The sequence below is a fragment of the Meles meles genome, chromosome 10 (genome assembly GCF_922984935.1).
Source record: "Meles meles chromosome 10, mMelMel3.1 paternal haplotype, whole genome shotgun sequence".
NCBI classification, from domain to species: domain Eukaryota; kingdom Metazoa; phylum Chordata; class Mammalia; order Carnivora; family Mustelidae; genus Meles; species Meles meles.
In genome coordinates, this window is record NC_060075.1 from 63,543,138 (window position 1) to 63,564,961 (window position 21,824).

Sequence of the window (21,824 nt, forward strand, 5' to 3'; positions counted from 1 at the left end):
GATTGTTTTTTAATATAGAAAAAACTTATTCCCCCTTTAACTGGATCTTACTACATTCATCTTATTTAGGTCTTTTAGTATTTTTATAATATTTTTGTCTGTAATATAATGTATTTGATATCCCTCCCAGTTTAGTTTTATCAGTGTGATTCACATCTATCCAATATATTCATCTAAATTTTTTTTAAAGATTTTGTTTATTTATTTGACAGAGATAACAAGCAGGCAGAGAGGCAGGCAGAGAGAGCAGGGGAGGGGAGGAGCAGACTCCTCACTGAGCAGAGAGCCTGATGTGGGGCTCGATCCTAGGACCCCGAGATCATGACCTGAGCCGAAGGCAGAAGCTTAACCCACTGAGCCACCCAGGAGCCCCATATTCATCTAAATTTTTAATAAAAGTATTAAAAGGAATAGATTTGCAGCTTATCTTTAGAGTCTTTATTGAGATTGTCAGCTCTCCTATTATTAGTAATTTTCTTAATTGACCCTGTTCTCACCTCATAATTTACCATATCATTCTTAAGAGCAGGTGGAGGGACAGTGTAACTATTTTGTTCAGGTTTTAGTACATTATATATACCCTAAATTCCTTAAATTGTAAGACTAAAATCTTTAGAGAGGAAGTGAGGATAGTGTAGGATACACCTAATGAATTCTTGCTATTTCTAATGATTATTTCTTCCTCTTTTAGGTGCCCACAAACAATGCTCTTAATTCATTTTAGCTTCTTGACCAAAATTGACATCAGGTTCACCCTTCTGGAATGTTGAGGATCAAATTATATCCTTTTATGAAAATCCACATATTTGTTTATATTCAATTGCAAATAAAAAAATTAGGGACACTAATTATTTCTAAAATGTAAATTCAGTCTTAACTACTTTAGATATTACTTGAAGGTAGGATTTTAGAATACTAAAGCTGAAATACTGCTTTCATATTTTTAGCTCATATTTGCCATTGTACAAGTGTATCCATAGCCTACAATTATACAGATACCACAGAATTTTATCCCTGATCATGTTTATTTCTTTGCATGTTTGAGCAGTTATGTTGCTCAGAATACTTGTAAGCATCCTGTATGACTATATCATAAACTTTTTGCATGGAGTGTTGCCTTAGTTTGTGTAAGTATCTTACCCTCCTTTTCATTTTGACTCAATTTCCTCAGCCTTCCTTTAAAAAAAAAATCCTGTTACCCTTACTATGTATATAACTTCAATACATCTCAACTTATTTGAGGAATATGAAGGAAATGACTAGGTAGGTAGGTTATTTAGATAATATGAGTGAATTCATTGTGTTAGGTTCTGAGACCGTTTCCTAAGGTTCCAGGTATGCAAAAAAAGCCAAGTGAAGATAGTAACAAGTACATATATGACATTAGTTTCGAAAAGAGCAATAAAATGAGAAAGAATAAAGGTAGTATTTGGTAACAAAGGACCCGTGAATTTTGAACTCAGATTTCATTTATCCATTCATTCTGTTGTCCTTTTTTTTGGTTGTTTTTTTTTTTTTTTTTTTTCAAATAGGCAAGCTACCCTCGGTGAGATGGATAAATAGAATTAATTGCAAATATAAGTCCTAGTATGTCTCAAATCTGAAAATACTTTAATACTTTCTACTTTGATGATGATAAGTCTTGATTTGTTTGTTGACATTTCAAATGCTCTGCTCAGGATGGACCAGCTAAACAGTTAGGCTTAGACACCATTTGGATTCTGTGTATGGATCCTCAATCAAATGACTGTCACATAATTACTGCTCTGCTTGAACAAATCAGTGTCTAAAAAGGGATCTATGACTAACCTGGGATAATGACACTGTTTTTTAAGAACTGTTTCCTTTGCTCTTTCCTGTTGTTTCCTAGTGTAATTATTTGTTATAAGACAAAGCCTGACAGATTGCACTCTCACATACGTATTCATTTTTTAAGGGCACTTTTGAAAATTGTGGAACTCAGCCTCTTCGTTATGAAAAATAAATTCATCAGGATTTTAAAAATATCAATTAATTTCAATTTTTAGGAAAACTCATAAGAAGATATTAGGCAATTTAGAAATAAGAATAGACCAGTTCTCTAGGCAGTTTGGGTTTGGTGATAAAAAGCTCATCCCCTTCACTTGGTAGAAGACGCTAAAACCCATAGTGCATGCTAACGTGTGTTTTGTTCCCTCTCTGTGCTCAGAAGAATCATTATATTCAGTAACTGAAGTATCATACACCCTTGCTCCTGTTTATCCCATCTTGTACCACAGATGGAGTAAATGGGCCTGCAATTCCTTAGGGTTTTAAAAAATTCACTATCATAGTCTAGAAATTGGGGCTGCACCATTGACTTCCTACTATAACAGCCTGGTTTAGTGTGTCGTCTTAGATGTAAAGCCTGCATAGATTAAACCCGTAGCTTTGCTTAAAATCTCTTTATGGACTGTTAATCACCATAGCAGAGAATATAATGGATTGCAAATATTTGCTAGATTTACACTTCTTTATACAGCTGTGCTAGATAATTTCATCAAGGTTTGCAAGGCAATTTCTCCCAAAGAGTTTTGTAATTCTGAATTTAAATAAGAAAAAAATACCTGGAAAACGATGATGCATTAGAATGGTTTGTCTCGCTGTCCATTACATAAAAAGGTTTTCATTTATGACATAATAGGAAAAACTGCAAAAACAGACTTAGTATTATCTGTTAACTGCATATAATTGCTTGCTTATTATTATTTTAATGTGTGTCTACAAAACTCATTGAAATCTTTCCCATGGGAAAGCAGGAAATTGACAATTTTCTTCAAAGGGCAGAAGAACAGAATAAAGTGAATGCAGATCATAGGGAAAGGAATACCACAGTTTCATTGATAATGTTTTACTTGGCTGATGAACAGAATATTCATTTAGAATGCACATAACATATACCATATCTAGTTAATAAAAACGTATCTCCTAGATGACCTTCTTCCCAAGTATACATTGCTTTATTTAATGTTTTTAAAGTGCTTGGTGAGAATCTTTACCAGAGAATATTTAGACAGATGATGATGTCCTGATTTTTCATTTTATTGAATTTGTTTCTTTCTTCAGCCAGTCTGTTTTGAAAATGCACAGCCTCAAACCCTAACCAGCTGTGAAAGTGAATCCTGTAGGAGAATCCATATGAGGAAGCAAAAGACTCTAACAATAAGTCTCATATAAAAACATTTACCAGTGATGATGATTAAAATGAAGTCCGTAGGGAGAAGATTATTTTCATAAAATCTCATTAAGATAAAATCAGTGTTAGCAAACAATTGTTAGAATAAACCCTAAAATCCTCGCAGAGGGAAAGAAACTTTGTATTCCAAAGTATAAAAAGCCATATGACTTTTATGATGAAAACTACAATGTTTGGGATCTAAACAGTGTGAGTGTTGGATTCAAATATAAGGGGAGATAAATTTAAAAGAATACAAACTATTATAGCAGATTTGTGAGACAGTAAATACTGAATGGATCCCATTTATATCTATAGAAGGATCTAAATGTCCAGTTGACGGTCCTTATAATGGACATGTCTTGAATAAAATGTAAGAACCAATTACACAACTTTGTGGCATATACATCAATAAATGTGCTAAATCGATAAGAAAAAGTCAGGTTAATTTGAGCTAATAATCTGTTATACTCCAGCTCTTTAGTTAAAGTATACTTCAGAAGAATAGAGGCATAATAGCTATTTTACAAAGGTTCTTCACATGGAAAGAAAAAAGAGACTGTATAATTAAGGTCCAAGAGCACTGTTAGGGCCTTGAGGGATAAGATAATCATGGGAGCAGGGAGGCTTTTATGCCATTTCCCAAAGGAACCAGCATGTGGTGTAGTAAGCCCCCGAGATTACTGGTGGTAAGTACAAAATGAAACCCCCCAGATATTATGGGGAGGGATAGGAAACTGTTTGGGGACTGTTGGATGCTTCTCTAATATTCCTGCACATCTATAAGCCCAGCTTTATTTTATCACCTGTAAATTTACTTTCCCTACCTCTGGCAGAGACATACATTCCTGCTTAAGAAGGCATGGATTTGGAAAAAAACAAAAAAACAAAAGAAAAATCTCAGAGCATGTCTAAAGCAAATTTAAAGACTGGCCTGTGAAAAATAAGGAGAGCTTTGAAACGATAACAGAAATCTGGAGAAAAGTATGTTATTTCAAAATGTAGTATAATGCGATTGCAACAGTATTTGGGTGTCTTTATTTTGAGATCTTGAGAAGCAGTCTTTATTTTGACATATTACTGTTAGCCATGATTCGTACATTCTTTTGGACAGTCACAGATATCCCATTGTATTTGTGTTTTCATTAGAGTCGTCAAGTCATGCGTCCAATTATTTTGGCTGGATATATATCTTATTCTGGGTATTGGTAAAGGGACTTAATTTTTGTTTTCATTATCCCTCTGCACATTGCTTTCATCCCAAGCTGTTAATGCCAATCTAACTTACTCTTGTCTATTTAAGTAGATTACAGACTATTTAAGATGAGTATTTGGAACCAGGACGTGACACTTTTTAGCATTCTAATTAATCTGCGCTTGGCAGTGCTTCTGCCAACGTGGTGTGAAACCTCCTTCTGATGGCTGTGAGTAGGGCAGACTACATTGTAACATTAAAAGGATTAAGGCTCATGTTAACACTTTTGTTCCACTCTTTAAGCTCATGAGAACTTTGTTTTTCATACAGCCTATTGATTGTCCTTGAATTAAATCCTGTCTTAGTTTTAACCTTGTTTGTAATACTGAGAAATTTATTTTGCCGAGATTACACATTGTAACAGGCACACAACTGTATTGCATCTGTGTTCTCAGGGTGGGGGGAGGGTAATAATTTTAAGGAACACTGGATAATATAAAGGTTATCATCGAACTATCAGAAATCAGAAGTGTTATTGTTTAGATGGAATGCAGATGAGGCTATCATTGACTTGCAGCTCTTGTGAGCTTTTCTGAGGATTAAGAGGAACTCATACTAATGAGGCATTTGAAAATAAACATCAAATAGTAGACTGTAAAAGACAGTTGGCTTTCTTCCAGGACTGTAACAATTGGCAGCCAGGATTCTTTCTTAGCAAATTAACAGGAGAAAAAGAAAAAAACAGAAATGCTTACCAATAAAAAGATGTGTCAGATCTGAAGGAGACCACCCAAAGAGGGTGAGTTGTGGTGAGTTGTAAAGGCCAAAGAGGCCAGATCCTTGGTTGGGTCCACGTTAAAAAACGAAACAATCAAGTGCCTTTTTGTTGTTGTTGTTCAGTTGATGAAATTTGAGTATGGGTTAGTAATTAGATGATAACAGAGAATTTAAAAATGTGAGATGTCATACATTTATGTAGGAGATTGTCTTTCTTATTGTTAGGAGTTGAATCCTGAAGTATTTAGGGTTGAAGTTCCTGTAAATTACCACATAGTAGTTAAACAAGAAAAAAATAATACATACGTATTGCAAGAAATCAGCAGATATGGTAAAATAGTAAAAAATTGTTGAGCTGATTCTTGGTAATGGATATAGAGATGTCCATTGTTATTTGTTCAGCAGTCTTGTATGTTTAAGGTTATAATAAAATACTGAATAGACTCTTTAGACTTTATAAAGAAGCATAGGAGGATTCAAAAGGCCAACAACACCAGCACAGTCTGAGAAATAAAGTAGTACGGATTATAATCCAAAGCCTAAAATGTCTTTATTTGTGTCCATATTGACACAAATAAATGTTTGGAAAAATTAATGAATAGGGCACAAGAGACAAATATTCCATACAGAAGAATTATGAATAATTTATATAGATACTCCACCCTCAAGGGGAGGAAGTAGAAAGTGGGCCACACAGTGATTTTCTTAAAAAGAGTACAGTATGTAAAGGGGGAGGGATAAACTCTGTTGTAGAACCTGAAAAACACTACCTCAACTAGGTGGTCAGGGTCAATATCAGCATTCACAAATCATATGGATGGTAGGTACTCTTGGTATGATATAATAAAAATGGTACTTTACCTCTGTGATCTTAATTCAGAACCTACTGCTATGAGAAAAACGTTGGACACATTCCAATAGTGGCACAGCCCACAAAATATGTGATGAAAACAGAAAAACTTCATTAGAACCGAGAAAGTTCATTAAGGAAAAACTAAGGAAATTTGATTGTGTAATGGACATTAATAATTCAGCAGTGTTGGTCCATTAATTATATAACACTAATATACAGTGTTAAAAGGGGAAACTGGGTGAAGAAATGAGAACACTCCTTACTATTGGCGCAATTTTTCTGGAAATCTAAAAACTTCTGAAGAGTGATCTTTTTAAAAATTACAATTCATTTGTATGAATTTACCTTAAGTGCTCGCTTCGGCAGCACATATACTAAAATTGAATTTACCTTAAAATTATACAAATGATTTAAAAAGTGAAATATTAGAAAAAATTAAACATGATAGTTGAATAAATTACAAGGCAATTATGCTGTGTTGCAATCAAAAATGTATGTTGTAGGAGAACTTTAAAATAGTAAAACGTCCATGAGGGAGAAAATGGATTACCTCAACTTGAGTAATATGATTCCAAATTTCATTAAAGACATTATTTTAAAATTCTGCCTTGAGAAGTTATATAATTAGTTTTCTTCTCCCTCATGCTGTTGCATAAATTTGATCCTGGAACATCAGTTTTTTTTGTACTGTTGGCATTACATATTCTTCATATTCTTTATTTGATATGGATGGCTGGTTGGAATGTTAAAGACTTTTTAAGTATTTGAAAAATTAAAAACAAAACGAGTTTGGATTTTATTTGTATTTTGTCATGATTCATATTTTGAGTGATATTGTTTAAAATATATTTTGCTTTATGGATACTTTTAATGGAGTTATGTACTTGTATATGTTTTTAAATTTTATGTAAAGTGAATCCTGCTGTTGGTATCATGACTTAACCCATTTATTTTTGAGATTTATCCATGTTTGTAAATATAATTGAAATTAATTGAAGTATATTGAATGTATAAATATACTACCATACTTTTTATCCCTACTCTGGTAGAGAAACATAAAATGCATTACCTCATTTAACCTGAAAAATTATAATAAATTCTGCTGTTTTCTAATGTAGCCCTTATCCCATGCTAGAGATAGGAAAACTGAGGCATAAATCATTTAATTGGCCCCATTTGAGCTGCTGAGTGTTGAAGCTGAGGTGTGAACCATGTAGCAACACAAGGTAACACACTGTTAAGTGATTCATTGCAGTGTCCTCCTTCACTGCTGCTTTGGTTAAGTAACGTTTGGGATATTACAATAATGGGTGTTGCTATTTTATGGATTTCAAAGGAGTGAAAAGAGAATTGAGGGTTATAACACAAGAGTTTAGGTAAAACTAAGTTAGAAGATGATTGGAAATAAATTATAAATGTAGGAACAAACTGGATTCTTTTCCATATTCAAAATGTTTATTTCCTGACCATGGCTTAACAGCTGAACATTGAAAGTGAAAATCCAAATTCACCTGAGTTCAACAAACACCCAAATACCCAGAGTGCTGCTTCTGTGCAGACCTCTCCCTAGGAGCTGTGAATTGGAATGTGAACTATGGTAACAGCTCCCAGAGTTCACAAGTGGCGATGGAGACAGATGATAGAGTACAGACCTGGGCAGCCAGGACTCACCGATAGGGGTCATGTAGAGGACCCACCCACTATGGACATGTAACTCAGCCTAAAGTTTAGGAAGGAACCCCTAGAGGAGAAAAATTGATAGAATTTTACAGTATAAGTAGAGGAAAGCCAGATAAGGAAGATGAGGTGATAGGATATTTTCAGAAGAGGCGGTGTCATGAACAAAGACAAAGGAGGTCTCAGTTTGATCATTGTGTTGAGGGACCACAGTGTCTTGAGGGCAGAGTCATTAGTGTTGCAGGGAAGATAAGGGGAATGGTTCTCTACAAGTAGATGAGAATAACATGATAAAAATATTAAAATGTGGAGATATTTCCCTAAAGACAAAAAGAAATTGTGAGGTGTACATGGTTTTGATAGACACATTGACAGTGTATTGCGGTGAGGTGTTCTGAGGCTGCAAAGTCCAAAGCCAAGTTAATGGAAGTTGGCTTGGAGAAGGGAGGGCAAGCTTAAGAAATATAAAATCAACAGCTTCTTTCCTAATTGAACTTTATACTGCATAGGGGGGAAAATGAGCATAAACTTCTTGAAAATACATTTTTCCAATGTCAAAATCTTTAATTTTTGTGTCTATTTTGATTTACAGAGCTGTATATCCAGTTGCCCACTTATGTTATTCTCCCACATTTCTACATTTTATACATAGCCAAAATGGCCCTCCTGTCCTTGCCCTCCAAACTGTTCTTCCTCCTGTGTTTTCTGTCTTGGATAAATGTAGAGGGAAATGAGTATGATTGAGAGTCAGCAAGAAAAGTAATACCACTTTCAGAGTGGAAATTTCATTGTCTTGTCTACTGAATGAGGCATAGTCTTGTTTAAATTAATTCTGTGTGTAAATTTTAGTAGAAGTGAGAAGAGAAACATTAGTATGAGGGCAGATACACGGTTTGTCTTAATAGTGAGAAAAAAGTTTTCTCTAAAAATATGACTTACAGATAGATCTTAACCCAAAAGTCTTTTTCTTAAAATGATTTTTCAAAGCTCATTAGCTAAATTGATGAAACCTTCTTTGAATATAATATCTTTCTGTAAAGTTATCTTGTTAATTGAAAAATCTAGTTCTCATTCCAAAGTGTAACTTTTTATCAGACTCATCAAAAAATGTATTTTTTACATAGAACAATGGTATTCTTTTCTTCCAAGGACTCTCTTTGTCTCTTCCCTCCAAAATATTTCCTATGTTAACCAGTTAATTACCACTTAAGGTTTTCCCTCTTTTGGGAGAGAGTGTCTTCCATAATATATTTGTCTCTTCCTAATAAAGCAATTTGATATTTTAAGATACGAAGGTATGGTTGAAAATTGAAAGGGACCAATGGATAGGATAAAATGTTGTGAGTGTTGAAGTGGACAATAGGGGAATGTTTTTATTAGGTTAGAAATATATCTTACAACCGAAAATGCAAATTGTGCTGTGCCATAAGGTCCCTTTCGAGCACACAAGATAAAATTTGCATATCTAAATTGGATCAGGCTGAATGGGTTTCCCTAGTCTCTCTCCCCTGAGCAGCAATCAGCCTGAAAAAGCCTGCAGGTGATCCCAATAGTGAGTTAAAGTCAAGAGTCTTCATGTATGTGTATGTATACATGTATACACACACATGCGTATGTGCCTATAGGTATGTATGTCTAAATATAAATATTTAATTTTATTTTCACTCTAATTTCTTAGTAGCTGAAAAGATTCTTCAACTCTTTTTGATAATTATTTCCTTACATGTTATTTCATTTTTGTATATTTTTCAGAATCATCTTTGTATGCAAAGTTCACATTGCTGTTCTTTCACTGGTATTTTTCTGTTGGTTGACTCAGTGTGATAAATATTTGAAACTTTGAGTTCCAAATGAAATTGTGTTTATGTATTAATAGTCTACCCTCTCTCTTCACTCATCTGTAAGGAAATACCTAAAGTATCTAAAAAGGATGAAGTATATTTTACTGGGCTATTAATTATCCAAAAGTAGCTACATAATATTTTTGAGTTGACATCCTTTCTTCATTTTTTTGGTCTCTATTTGTAGGTATATGTTCGCAACTAAATTTTGCAAATAATCCACTATTCAACATATACAAAGTTGATGTAGCAATGGAATATGCTTCAATTTCTGTATTTATAGATATATTTGTCTTATTTTTATTTTTTTGAGTGGAATTAAAATTATATTAGATAAAATGAGTATAATATAGAAGATTTTAGTTTATTAGACCATTACCACATCATCAGGACATGAACAAGCATTTCAGATCAAACCGTTTGACTATAGGTGCTAATAAAAATCAGCTCTAGGTATTTTTGAGGGTTAAAATGAACCCAAAGTCTTTGTAAGCCAATGGCAGTCTTATACCCATTTAGTGGCTTTTCCCCCCTCACTTAATGTTTCTAAAACTTGGATGTTTCTATTATTTTTATAATATGTAAGATGCATCTCACATCTATTGTATTTGTGTATAGGGATTGTATGTTTTACCCAAATGTCTTTGTAGTCTTCCTATCATGTCCATTCTTTTTTCATTTTTTTTTCTCTTTTTTAAGGGAGCAAGCGAGCAGGAGGAAGGTGAGGGGTAGAGGGAGAGAGAGATCCCAAGCTGTGCATGGAGCCAGACACTGGGTTTGATTGGCACAACCCCAAGATCATGACCTGAGCCAAAATCAACAGTTGGACACGGAACTAACTGAGCCACTCACGTGCCCCTTATCATGTCCATTCTTGATTATTCATGGATAAAACATCCAGTTTGTAGGCAGTCCGTACTCCAAGTTTCTCAGGTTTCATTCCAGTTTGCCTTTGCCAAACTTACTTTTATGTGGAATGTCACTGAAATATTTGAAGATTAGGAATGGATGGAGTATCTGTTTTTTTTAAATGGTCATGTGTATATGTGAAGAATAAGTTAATAAAAATATTCTCTAAAAACATGTTTTGGAGGGCGCCTGGGTGGCTCAGTTGGTTAAGTGTCTGCCTTCAGCTCAGGTCATGACTCCAGGGTCCTGGGATTGAGCCCCACATCACACTCCCTGCTCAGTTTGGAGCCTGCATCTCCCTCTGCCTGCCTCATGCTCTTTCTGACAAACAAATAAAGTCTTTAAAAAGTTTTGGAAAGCAGGGGGCACCTGGGTGGCTCAGTAGTTTAAGCCTCTGCCTTCGGCTCAGGTCATGATCTCAGGGTCCTGGGATCGAGCCCCGCATTGCTCTCTGCTTGGTGGGGAGCCTGTTTCTCCCTCTCTCTCTCTGCCTGCCTCTCTCTCTGTCAAATAAATAAATAAAATATTAAAAAAAAAAAGTTTTGGAAAGCAGGAATTTCATAATTTGAAGAAGGTTTCCAGGAAATAAAAACATGAAATGCAGGACTACATCAGTACTATTGTTAACATTTTTTAAGGTGGAGCTGACCCTGAAAAAAGCTTCATGTTTTATTTTTTGAGTGCATTCACCAGTGTTTTTGTGCCCTTTTATAATTAATGGTTTTATAGTGCCTTTTACTGCTGCCTACCTACCCTCAAGTTCCTCAGTTTTAGTTCCTTTCTTTTTACACTTCTCTCCCCACTAGTGAGAGGCATTAACAGGCGTCTTTTTTTTTTTTTTTTCATAACCTTCTTAGTTTTCTTTCTTTCTTTCTTTCTTTTTTTAAGATTTTGTTTGTTTATTTGACAGAGATCACAGGTAGGCAGAGAGGCAGGCAAAGAGAGAGGAGGAAGCAGGCAGAGAGCCTGATGCCGGGCTGAATCCCAGGACCCTGAGATCATAACCTGAGCCAAAGGCAGACGCTTAACTGACTGAGCAACCCAGGCGCCCCTAACAGGAGTCTTCATGTAAACAAGTGAGTCACAATTTGAAGATATTTAGGCCTTTAAAAGGGCAATATTTTAGGAAAATGGAGATTTCAAATCATATTACATACTTGGTTCCCAACTGTGGGGTATATTTGGTAAATACTAATCATGACCAAGGCTTATAATTTATATAGATACATTGATTGTTGACAGTGACATAGACAAACATATATGTATATTGCCTTAGTTGTAGAACATATACTACTTCATTATACTTAATTATACTACAAAAACTACTTAAATATACTTAAAATAATGTAAGTACATATAGTTATGAATATATATTTTTCATATGCATTTGTATGTTTGTATCTATTGATGGGTTTCTAACTATTAACGTGGGTACTTTTTAATCGAGTTCTAGTTTTTTTTTGGCACACAGAGCTCTCTACTCTATTTTCTCTACTCTCCAGCTTGGTTCTAAGTTCTGAACAAATGGTTAGTATCATTTGCTGATTATTTGAAGAAATACGTAGAAGCAAAATGAAATTGACAAAATTTAAAAATCTTATGAAATCAACCTTTGCTGAAGTAAGATTTTGTTAAATATTTTGGTGTATAATTTGGTAATATCTGATAAAATGAAGCTGTGATGCTTGTAACTAAGGAATGATACCACATAGGGATGTTTAGTGGAAGAAACTTGAATGTATGCGCAAGGAGGGGGTATATAAAGTTGTTCATGGTAGCCTTTTAATAGCAAAATAGCTGATTCAGTCTAAGTGACCACCAAAAGGAAAACGTAGAAATGAAGTATATGTTTATTCCATAGATTTTAAAATGAATAAGCTTTATTTTCAGCTCTGCTAACACACGAAAGCATATCTTGAGACAAAGCTTTAAAAGTGCAGGTAGTTTATTTGGGAGGTGATCTCAAAGAACACCAAGAGGGGGAATGGAGAAATGAAACAAGAAAAAGTATGTGTTACCAAGTGAACTGTAACTGTGAGTAACTGGGCAGAGTAGCGTCCTGCGGCAGAACTCTGGAAGACCGCGTGGGACAGGCACTTCTGATATCTCAATTAAGGGACCAGACATACCAACTTCCAGCCATCGCTTGCTAGGGGCTGCTTGTGGGGAGGAAGTGGTGTCGTTCTCGAGACTTCTGGCCAACTGCACGAGAGTGGGTAGGTAGATTCTAGCGGTCAAGGAGAGCCATAGGCAAAGAGATGCAAGTGCTGGCAGTTCTGAGTCCTGGCCATGGTGAGTGTCTGGGGGATATGGGGAGAATCTGGTTCCCATTAAATTGATGACAGTGCTTGCGGGTAGGGGTTAATGGGTAGAAAGGAATGGAATTGGGTCTGTGAAACAAATTCCATTTATATGATTTTCTTTCCTGCTCAAGTTTTTTTTTTTTTTTAAGATTTTTATTTATTTATTTATTTATTTGACAGCGAGAGAGAGAGAGAGAGAGAGATCAGGTAGGCAGAGAGGCAGACAGAGAGAGAGAGAGAGAGGGAAGCAGGCTCCCTGCTGAGCAGAGAGCCCGATGTGGGACTCGATCCCAGGACCCTGAGATCATGACCTGAGCCGAAGGCAGCGGCTTAACCCACTGAGCCACCCAGGCGCCCCACCTGCTCAAGTTTTTGATGTAAATATGACATCTTAATTTCATTCTGGTATATATGCACAGCTATTTGTGATGGCATTTTAAAAATAGTTTCCTAAAATTAAAAAAAAAATCTATGAATAAAGTAGGATAAAAAAGCCAGCCAGTCTTTTATTATTCCATACACACCGAAAGGCTGAGAGTACAGATATGAATTATGTACTCCTTGAGATCTGGTAACATACAATTTTGTTTACCAGGAGCTTACACAGAATCTTGGAGGAAGTTTGTAAAATAAATGACAGAATTAATTAATTATGATTCTAGTTGACAAAGCCATGTCTCTATAGGCATTCTAGGCCAGCAATGAGTCCACCTTTTTTGCTTTAGTCACCATCAATCTAATTGTCTCTAATTTTTCTAATGTACTTTGGCATTGACTAGTGAGAGATGTAACGTCCAGTCTTAGTATATAATACTGGCATCTAAAAGGTATATTCCTGGATAATTACAGACATCTTCTATATCTTCTTACATTTACTGGATGTAAATAAACAAGATTGCAGAAAATTTAGGAAGCCAGTTATATGAGAATCTTGTTAGAGCTCCCTATAGATGACAGTACATCTGTGAAGAGAAATTTTTCATTTTTCACTTCTTTGAGAAAATCATCTTAGACGCAGGTGTGAAGACACTGTAGCCTCAGTCCTTATGCAAAAATTGCCAAAGAACAATAAGATACGTGTCATCCTCCCCTTTATTGCTTGTCTTACCAAGGTAATATCGCTGGCAAACATTCCCTCTGAATATTAAATAACATGCCAGGAGACAAGTAATGTCTATTTGTCTAATGGCTAGCCCCATTCCAAAATACAACCAGGAGATAAACCAACAACCCATGAAACCTCTTTAAAGCCACCCTTGGTGGGGCACCTGGGTGGCTCAGTCGTTAAGCATCTGCCTTGGGCTCAGGTCGTCTATTTGTCTAATGGCTAGCCCCATTCCAAAATACAACCAGGAGATAAACCAACAACCCATGAAACCTCTTTAAAGCCACCCTTGGTGGGGCACCTGGGTGGCTCAGTCGTTAAGCATCTGCCTTGGGCTCAGGTCATGATTCCAGGGTCCTGGGATCGAGCCCCACGTCGGTCTCCTTGATGGTGGGAAGTCTGCTTCTTCCTCTCCCTCTCCTACTCCCCCTGCTTATGTTCCCTTTCTCGCTGTCTCTCTGTCAAATAATAAAAATCTTTAAAGCCACCCTTGGCAAAGCCTACTTTGGATGAGCTGGTCCCTGTTACATTGTCTAACCAGGACACACTGAGTTTTACCAGCCTCAATGGCTAGCTCTTCTCCCAGTAACCAAAGACTATAGCAGTATTTGGTGAATACTATGATATTTGTCTTATTTGTACTTTGGAAGGGAATGAGAGCTGCTAAGGCCAAAATGAAAAGTCAGGAAGTGGAAATGCTTAACGTTATATAGACACTTCAAGGAAAACATTGTTGGAACTGAAATTTTAGAAATACTGATTGAAAAAGAAACAACTGTCTCTTCCTTCACCGATAATTATGTGAAGAGGTGTAGCTTTTCCTCTTTTAGAAAGAAAATTCCTTTGTGATATTAATACCAGGAGGATTTTTTTTTTAAGAGTTGTAAAGATCCAGTGCATTTGAAGGTACTCTCCAAAAATAAAGTAGAGCAAAATAAAATTTCAAAAGTCCACAAGACCTGTAACTATTTTTTGTTATTTGTATGTCTGGAAATTCACTGGTTGATTTGCTTAGGTTCTAGGCAGCAAGATAGCCTGCAAAAGTAAATGAGCAAATACTAACCCCAGACTTCTTAGGGGTTCAGCTTGTCTTAGGTAGTATGTACTGCCAGTGTGTTCAGATTTTGCTTCTCAAAGTGGATGTTTCAGTGTCACCCTTCTTCAGCTGCGTATTTTGTGAGTTCTGCCCAATTAGTGACTGTGAGAAATTCTAAAATATGAATGCTGCCTCTTTCTATCATGTACAACTTTGCCTCAGAGTCTTTTGATAGGGAAACCCTGATCAAAGGATGATTTATACTTGTCAACTGGTGGGGCCTCATTTCTGCCTGTTTGTGATAGGCTTGTAGCACATGACTTAAAGCTGCTAAATTAAAACATTGGAATAAAGGTATGAATAGAAAAATCTCTTAAAAAAATGTAGAAGCTCAGGCTTCATATTTTTTATGTATTTACATAAGTTGTAACTGCAAGTACCTATTACAAACTCCATTCCAAAGTGTGGAGTTTATCTTGTGCAACATTTTTGGAGTTTAATAACACTAATTGCTTGAGTTTGGAGAACATGACATTGATTGCTATAGCTTAACAACAAAGGACATAGACAAAGAGTCACAGAATCCTGTCACATAAAAGCTAAATTTTCTTTAAAAGTTTATTGAGGAGGAATTGTATGGTCTCTCAGTAAAATTTTCCATCAGAAATGGAGTGTGATTTTCACATTTTTTAATTTTCTCTGAAAGAGAAATAAAATTCGATGCCTATGTATTTTTTCAACTTCCTAATTTCCATTCTTTCTTTCCAGACATTGTTTCTTGTAGAACTATATGAAATCATCATGCTGGATATCTAAAATTAGTATAATGTATACAATTATATCTCAGTAAAACTGGGAAAAATGTTTAGGATGAACATTCAAAAATTTTTTTTATCCTAACTTGTTAGTTTTTGAGGACTTTTGTACTTGGTAAAACTAGTCACAATTTCTTAGACTAAATAAAAACTATCCCATTTAGTAAAGTGCCAGTTACAAACTAAATTTTTCATCTTTATTTTACTTTACTTTTTGGGAGATTCCATAGTCTTATAAAACTTATGTTGAATTTTTTCTTTATTTTTACTACCGTATTCTTAAATTTGAAGTGTTATTTTGTGTGCATTGATTTTTTCCTGTTTTATAACCTCTTGTTTCTGTCCTGATTTTCTTTCTCTGTTGTTGACTTTTTTTTGCTTCTTTCATTTTCGCTGCCCCTCCCCCCTTTTTATTATGTGTGTATATTTCATTAAAGAGGCTTTCTATGATTTATTTGTTGACATTTAAGAATAAGGTACTGAAAATCAAACCAGATACGATAGGAACTCTATAGGTGGTGTTCATTAAAAATCTCTTGTTCTTTTCTTTGAGACTGGCAGGATTCTTCAGAGGCGGTATCCTCAAGTCTCCTTTGTGAGTGAGTGTATACCCTGTTTTCTAGCATTCTGACAGCTGCTCTGAAGGGAAGGTGTTGAATGTTGCCCCATTCAGTATGCAGCTATCTGTTTAGCTTCCCCATTTCAGTACAATTCCTCACTCCCATACTTCACTTTGCCTGCATATCCACCTCTCTCTGGTTTAACTTCTCTGGAGGGCACTTTCCTGGAGAATGGGAGAATAGTAATAGGAATATGGTTCTGGTAATCAAAACTTGGAATATATTTCTCAAAAAATATTTTTCTATAGGGTACAAAGTTCACTCCATGGTTAATGAATCTACACTTTATAATCAAGTATATGTTGTGTAGTACATTTTCCTTTATTTCAGTGGCAAAGCTGAGAGGGTTGATTTGTTTGTTTTTTCTTCTTGATCTTAATTATGTGTCTGATTTCTGAACGGACTGCATTTCAGTAATCATAGAGAAATTATAATTAGACTTTCAACGTGAAGACTCCTTTTTTCAATTATGGGAGATTTTTTTTTTTCTTTTTAAAATGTGATTTGTTGTTATTGTTCTAGTTACATATTTCCTCCTCAGGAAAGTTCCACTGGGTCTGTACCATGAAGCTACCATACCTCTCACTTTGTGATTATTGTATCTCAGGGCCCTTCTTGTGGTATTATCTGTATGTTTGTATCATTTGTATCTTGACCACTATTTTTATGTTTTCATTTTAAGTGCTACCTACTGCTCCAGTATGAATTTTTCATTCCATTAGTGATTTAGTTTTACATTTTTCTTTTTAATAGCATTTTCATCATACAAATAGTAACGTACTTATTTTGAAATAAAATTCAAATATCACTGGAGCACAAACAATAAAAAGGAAATGTCTCCTTTATCTTCTGTCTTAAGGATCTTACATCTAAGTCTCTGAAAAAGGTGCTAAAAGATGTATTGTCCTTTTAATTTTGGTAGATATTGTCAAACTGTGAAGAGGGTGTACCTAATCAGAATCTAACCTACAGAGTGTGACAGGACAGGCGGGTCTACAGCATCATATTCAGCAGCTCCTGGAATGGGGGGAAGGTAGAAGTAGTTAACTATTTCCTGGGAAGGTAGGAGCAGTTAACTATTAAATGGGGCAGGCAAAATGGTTACTATAGAAGGGGAAGAGGGTGCTTCTTCACCAGAAGGATTGCCAGAGGGACACAATGTAGGTACTCCTTTAAATATTAAACACTTGAATTTTGGCTGATACGATAAGTGAAAAACTGACTTTTCCTTCCTGCTTTATTTTTTTAAATTATAAGGTTGAATATGCATTATGTCTCTTGGCCAACTGTCTGTCAGTTTCAGCAAACTGCCTCTTGATGCTTTATCCACATTCTGGTAGTACCATTAAACATTTTCTCTTAATTTGTTAGAGGTTTTATTAAAAATGAAAATGAGTACAGGAAAAGTTTTTTCCAGTTTTTCTTCATCATGTCATCTTATTTTTGGTGGGTTGTTTTATTTTATTTGCCATTTGAGACAATTAATTATGATGAAGCCATATGATATCTTTATGGCTTTTGAGTTTTTGACTTTTTAAGAAAAATCTCTTCACCCCAAATTTGTAAAAATATTCTCCCACATTCTATTTTTGCACCTATACAGATTCATTTTTATTCACAATATGTCTTTGAATCATCTGCAGTTTAAAGTGTGAAGAGAAAGAATTATTTGTGATTTCCAAGTGGCTAGTGATTTGTCCAAACAACGTCTCCTGTTTTCTTCAGTGTTTCTTCTTTGGTTGGAAATGCCCCTTTTATCATACTCTAAACTACCACTTAACTTGGGTTTCACAACTTCTGTCCTGCACCAACACAGTTTGCACGTCTCCAGTTGTGCCACACTCATGTTGCTTTTATTTTTATTTATTTTTTTATATATTTTTTAAATTTTTTAATAAACATATAATGTATTTTTAGCCTCAGGGGTACAGGTCTGTGAATCGCCAGGTTTACACACTTCACAGCACTCACCACAGCACCCCCCCCACCCTCCATAACCCCACCACCCTCTCTGTCCACCCCCCCCCAGCAACCCTCAGTTTGTTCTGCGAGATTAAGAGTCTCTTATGGTTTGTCTCCTTCCCGATCCCATCTTGTTTCATTTATTCTTTTCCTACCCCCCAAACCCCCCACGTTGCATCTCCACTTCCTCATATCAGGGAGATCATATGATAGTTGGCATGTTGTTTTTAAAATGATACATTTATCTAGTAGAACCGGATTCCCTTTTTATTACAATGACTGTTTCACACAGCTTATATTTCTGTATAAATGCTAGATTCCCTTTGTCAGGTTTAGAAACATCCTGCTGCATATTTTACTATTCAATAATTATACGGATTAAAGTAAAAAGTGATATAAAATTTAGGGGAAATTACATGTTTGCATTTAAGTAGGTAAGTGAGTGAGTTTTGTTTTGCATTTTTTTCTTTTTAGGAAACCTCTCAAGAAAATTCAAATTATATATATATATATTTTTTTTTTTAATTTTAAATTTTATCTATTTATTTGACAGAGACACAGTGAGAGAGGAAACATAAGCAGGGGAAGTGGGAGAGGGAGAAGCAGGCTTCCCGCTGAGCAGGGACCCCAATGTGGGGCTCAGTCCCAGGACCCTGGGATCATGACCCCAGCTGGAGGCAGATGCTTAATGACTGAGCCACCCAGGTGCCCCATAATATTACATTTTTATATACATCCTGTATATCTCTTATTAATTCCTAAATTCTTTTAGCTTCTCTCATTTTATTATTTCTAAATCAGAATCCTCTTTTTTTTTTTTTTTTGAAGATTTTATTTGACAGACAGAGATCACAAGTAGGTAGAGAGGCAGGCAGAGAGAGAAAGGGGACGCAGGCTCCCTGCTGAGCAGAGAGCCCGATGCGGGGCTGGATCCCAGGACCCTGAGATCATGACCTGAGCTGAAGGCAAAGCCTTAACCCACTGAGCCACCCAGGTGTCCCTAAATGAGAATCCTCTTAATTATATTTTCTGATTAAACTTCCTTAGTTTTCAAAAAATTAATGACCATTTAATATATAAACATTTAATCTTCTGATTTTTCTGATTTTTAAAGATTTTTCATTTGTTATCTTTGAGTTTCTCTGATATATAATATTGTAGCTTTTAGTTAATCTAACTTTTTTTTTTTTTTAAAGACACATTTATTCAGCGTCATGATCAGACTATTACATTTAGCAATCAACAGCATGGGTGCAAAAAAAAAATCTACATTAAAACCCTTTGTTGGAATGCTTTACACTTTCCACAGAACAGAAACTAAAATAACCTGTTATACAATTAGTCACAAATACAGTCCTCGAGTTTTTTTTGCCCATACACATGAGTATTGTCTAAAACATGTCTTCTTTGTAGCACCTAGGCCCTGCCACCACTGTGCTTGGCTGAGTTCACAAATCTGTTGTAACCTGTAGCTTCCCTGTCCCTTCTCTGGCTCTCCTCTCCTGCTAAGCTTTGTTTCCTGGCAGTAATTAAAACCTTCTGCCACTGCCGTAGCTACTGCTGCTGCTGGAACCACGATAGCCACCTTGGTTTCGTGGTTTGGCGAAGGATTGGCCTCCACCACCATAAGGGCCAGAGCTTCTGCCTCCAAAATTGCCTCCTTTCATGGGTCCAAAATTTGAGGACTGATTGTTGTAATTGCCAAAATCATTATAGCTTCCGCCACCTCCAAAGTTGCTTCCATCATTACCAAATCCGTTCTAGCCGTCCCCACTGCCACCGTATCCACCACCACCTCGACTGCCACCAAAGCCACCTCGACCCTTGAAGTTTCCTCTGCGACCAAAGTTGTCATTCCCACCAAAACCACCTCCACGACCACCACCAAAGTTTCCAGAACCACTTCGACCTCTTTGGCTGGATGAAGCACTAGCCATCTCTTGCTTAGAGAGCGCTTTCCTTACTTCACAGTTGTGGCCATTCACAGTATGGGATTTTTGAATGACAATCTTGTCTACAGAATCATGGTCATCAAATGTTACAAAAGCAAAACCCCTCTTTTTGCCACTGCCTCGGTCAGTCATGATCTCAATCACTTCGATTTTCCCATACTGTTCGAAATAATCTCTTAGATGATGTTCTTCAGTGTCTTCTTTCATGCCACCAACAAAAATCTTTTTCACAGTTAAGTGGGCACCAGGTCTTTGAGAATCCTCTCTTGAGACAGCCCTCCTTGGTTCCACAACTCTTCCATCCACCTTGTGTGGCCTTGCATTCATGGCTGCATCCACCTCCTCCACAGTGGCATATGTGACAAACCCAAAGCCTCTGGAGCGCTTGGTGTTTGGATCTCTCATGACCACACAGTCCGTAAGTGTTCCCCATTGCTCAAAATGGCTCCTCAGACTCTCATCGGTTGTTTCAAAGCTCAGACCTCTGATGAAGAGCTTCCGCAGCTGTTCAGGCTCTTTGGGAGACTCTGACTTAGACATGACAGCGGTGGGAGGGGAGACTTCAACTATGCTTACTTGGCGGCGTCCGCCTAATCTAACTTATTTTAATAGTTGTCTATTTTTTTCTTTTGTCTAATTATATTTTCTTATGCTACTAGAATAATAAAGAACTTTAGTGGTAATAATGGCATTTGTATCTTGTTCACTAATTTAGTGAGAATATATTAAATATTTAATGAAGAATAGAATTGCTTTGTGGTAAGAGCCATGCATCTTTTATCAGGAGAATATTTATCCATTCTTATTTTCTTTTCATAAGAAATTTTATCAGATTTCTTTTTAGCATATTATGATCACCAAGTATATCTCTTTCTCCCTGTGAATATGAAGAAATATAGACTATAAATCCCAATCTTAAACCATTCTTGCATTCTGGACATGACTCTAAATAATAATATAGTATTCTGTTGCTGTGCCAGGAAACACAATTTGCTGATTTTTATTTATTTTTCATTTTAAGATTTTATTTATTTGAGAGAGAGAGGAGAGAGCATGAGAGTGGAGAGGGTTAGAGGGAGAAGCAGACTCCCTGCTGAGCCAGGACCACCCCCTCCCTCTGTCCCCCACCATGCAGGACTCACTCCTGGGACTGCCTTTGGGTAGTCGCTTAACCAACTGAGCACTTAGGCACCCCAATTTGCCGATTTTTAGTTCACAACTTTGCATCAATATTTCTTAGTGAAATTTCCATGCAGTTATTGTTGGTTGCATCTTAATTATTATTGTTATGTCTTTGTATTGTGGTAGGTTCAATGAAAAAAAATACAATGTTAAGTTACATATTAATAACTGTCAGGCTGTTTTTTGTGGTTAGTATGATTTGTCTACATTTTATACAGAATAAAACTTTTTTTTTTTTAGGATTTTATTTATTTGAGAGAGAGAGAGAGAGCAAGAGAGAACACAGAGAGAGAGTGAGAGGGATAAGCAGGCTCCTTGCTGAGCAGAGAGCCTGATGTGGGACTCGATCCCAGGACCCTGGGATCATGATCTGAGCTGAAGGCCAAATGCTTAACCAACTGAGC

At 36.1% G+C, this 21,824-nt stretch overlaps 1 pseudogene; it reads right to left on the reverse strand.

Moving 5' to 3' along the window:
• Positions 1-256: 256 nt before the first annotated feature.
• LOC123951941 lies at positions 257-20,778 on the reverse strand (annotated as a pseudogene).
• Between the last annotated feature and the right edge of the window lie 1,046 nt (positions 20,779-21,824).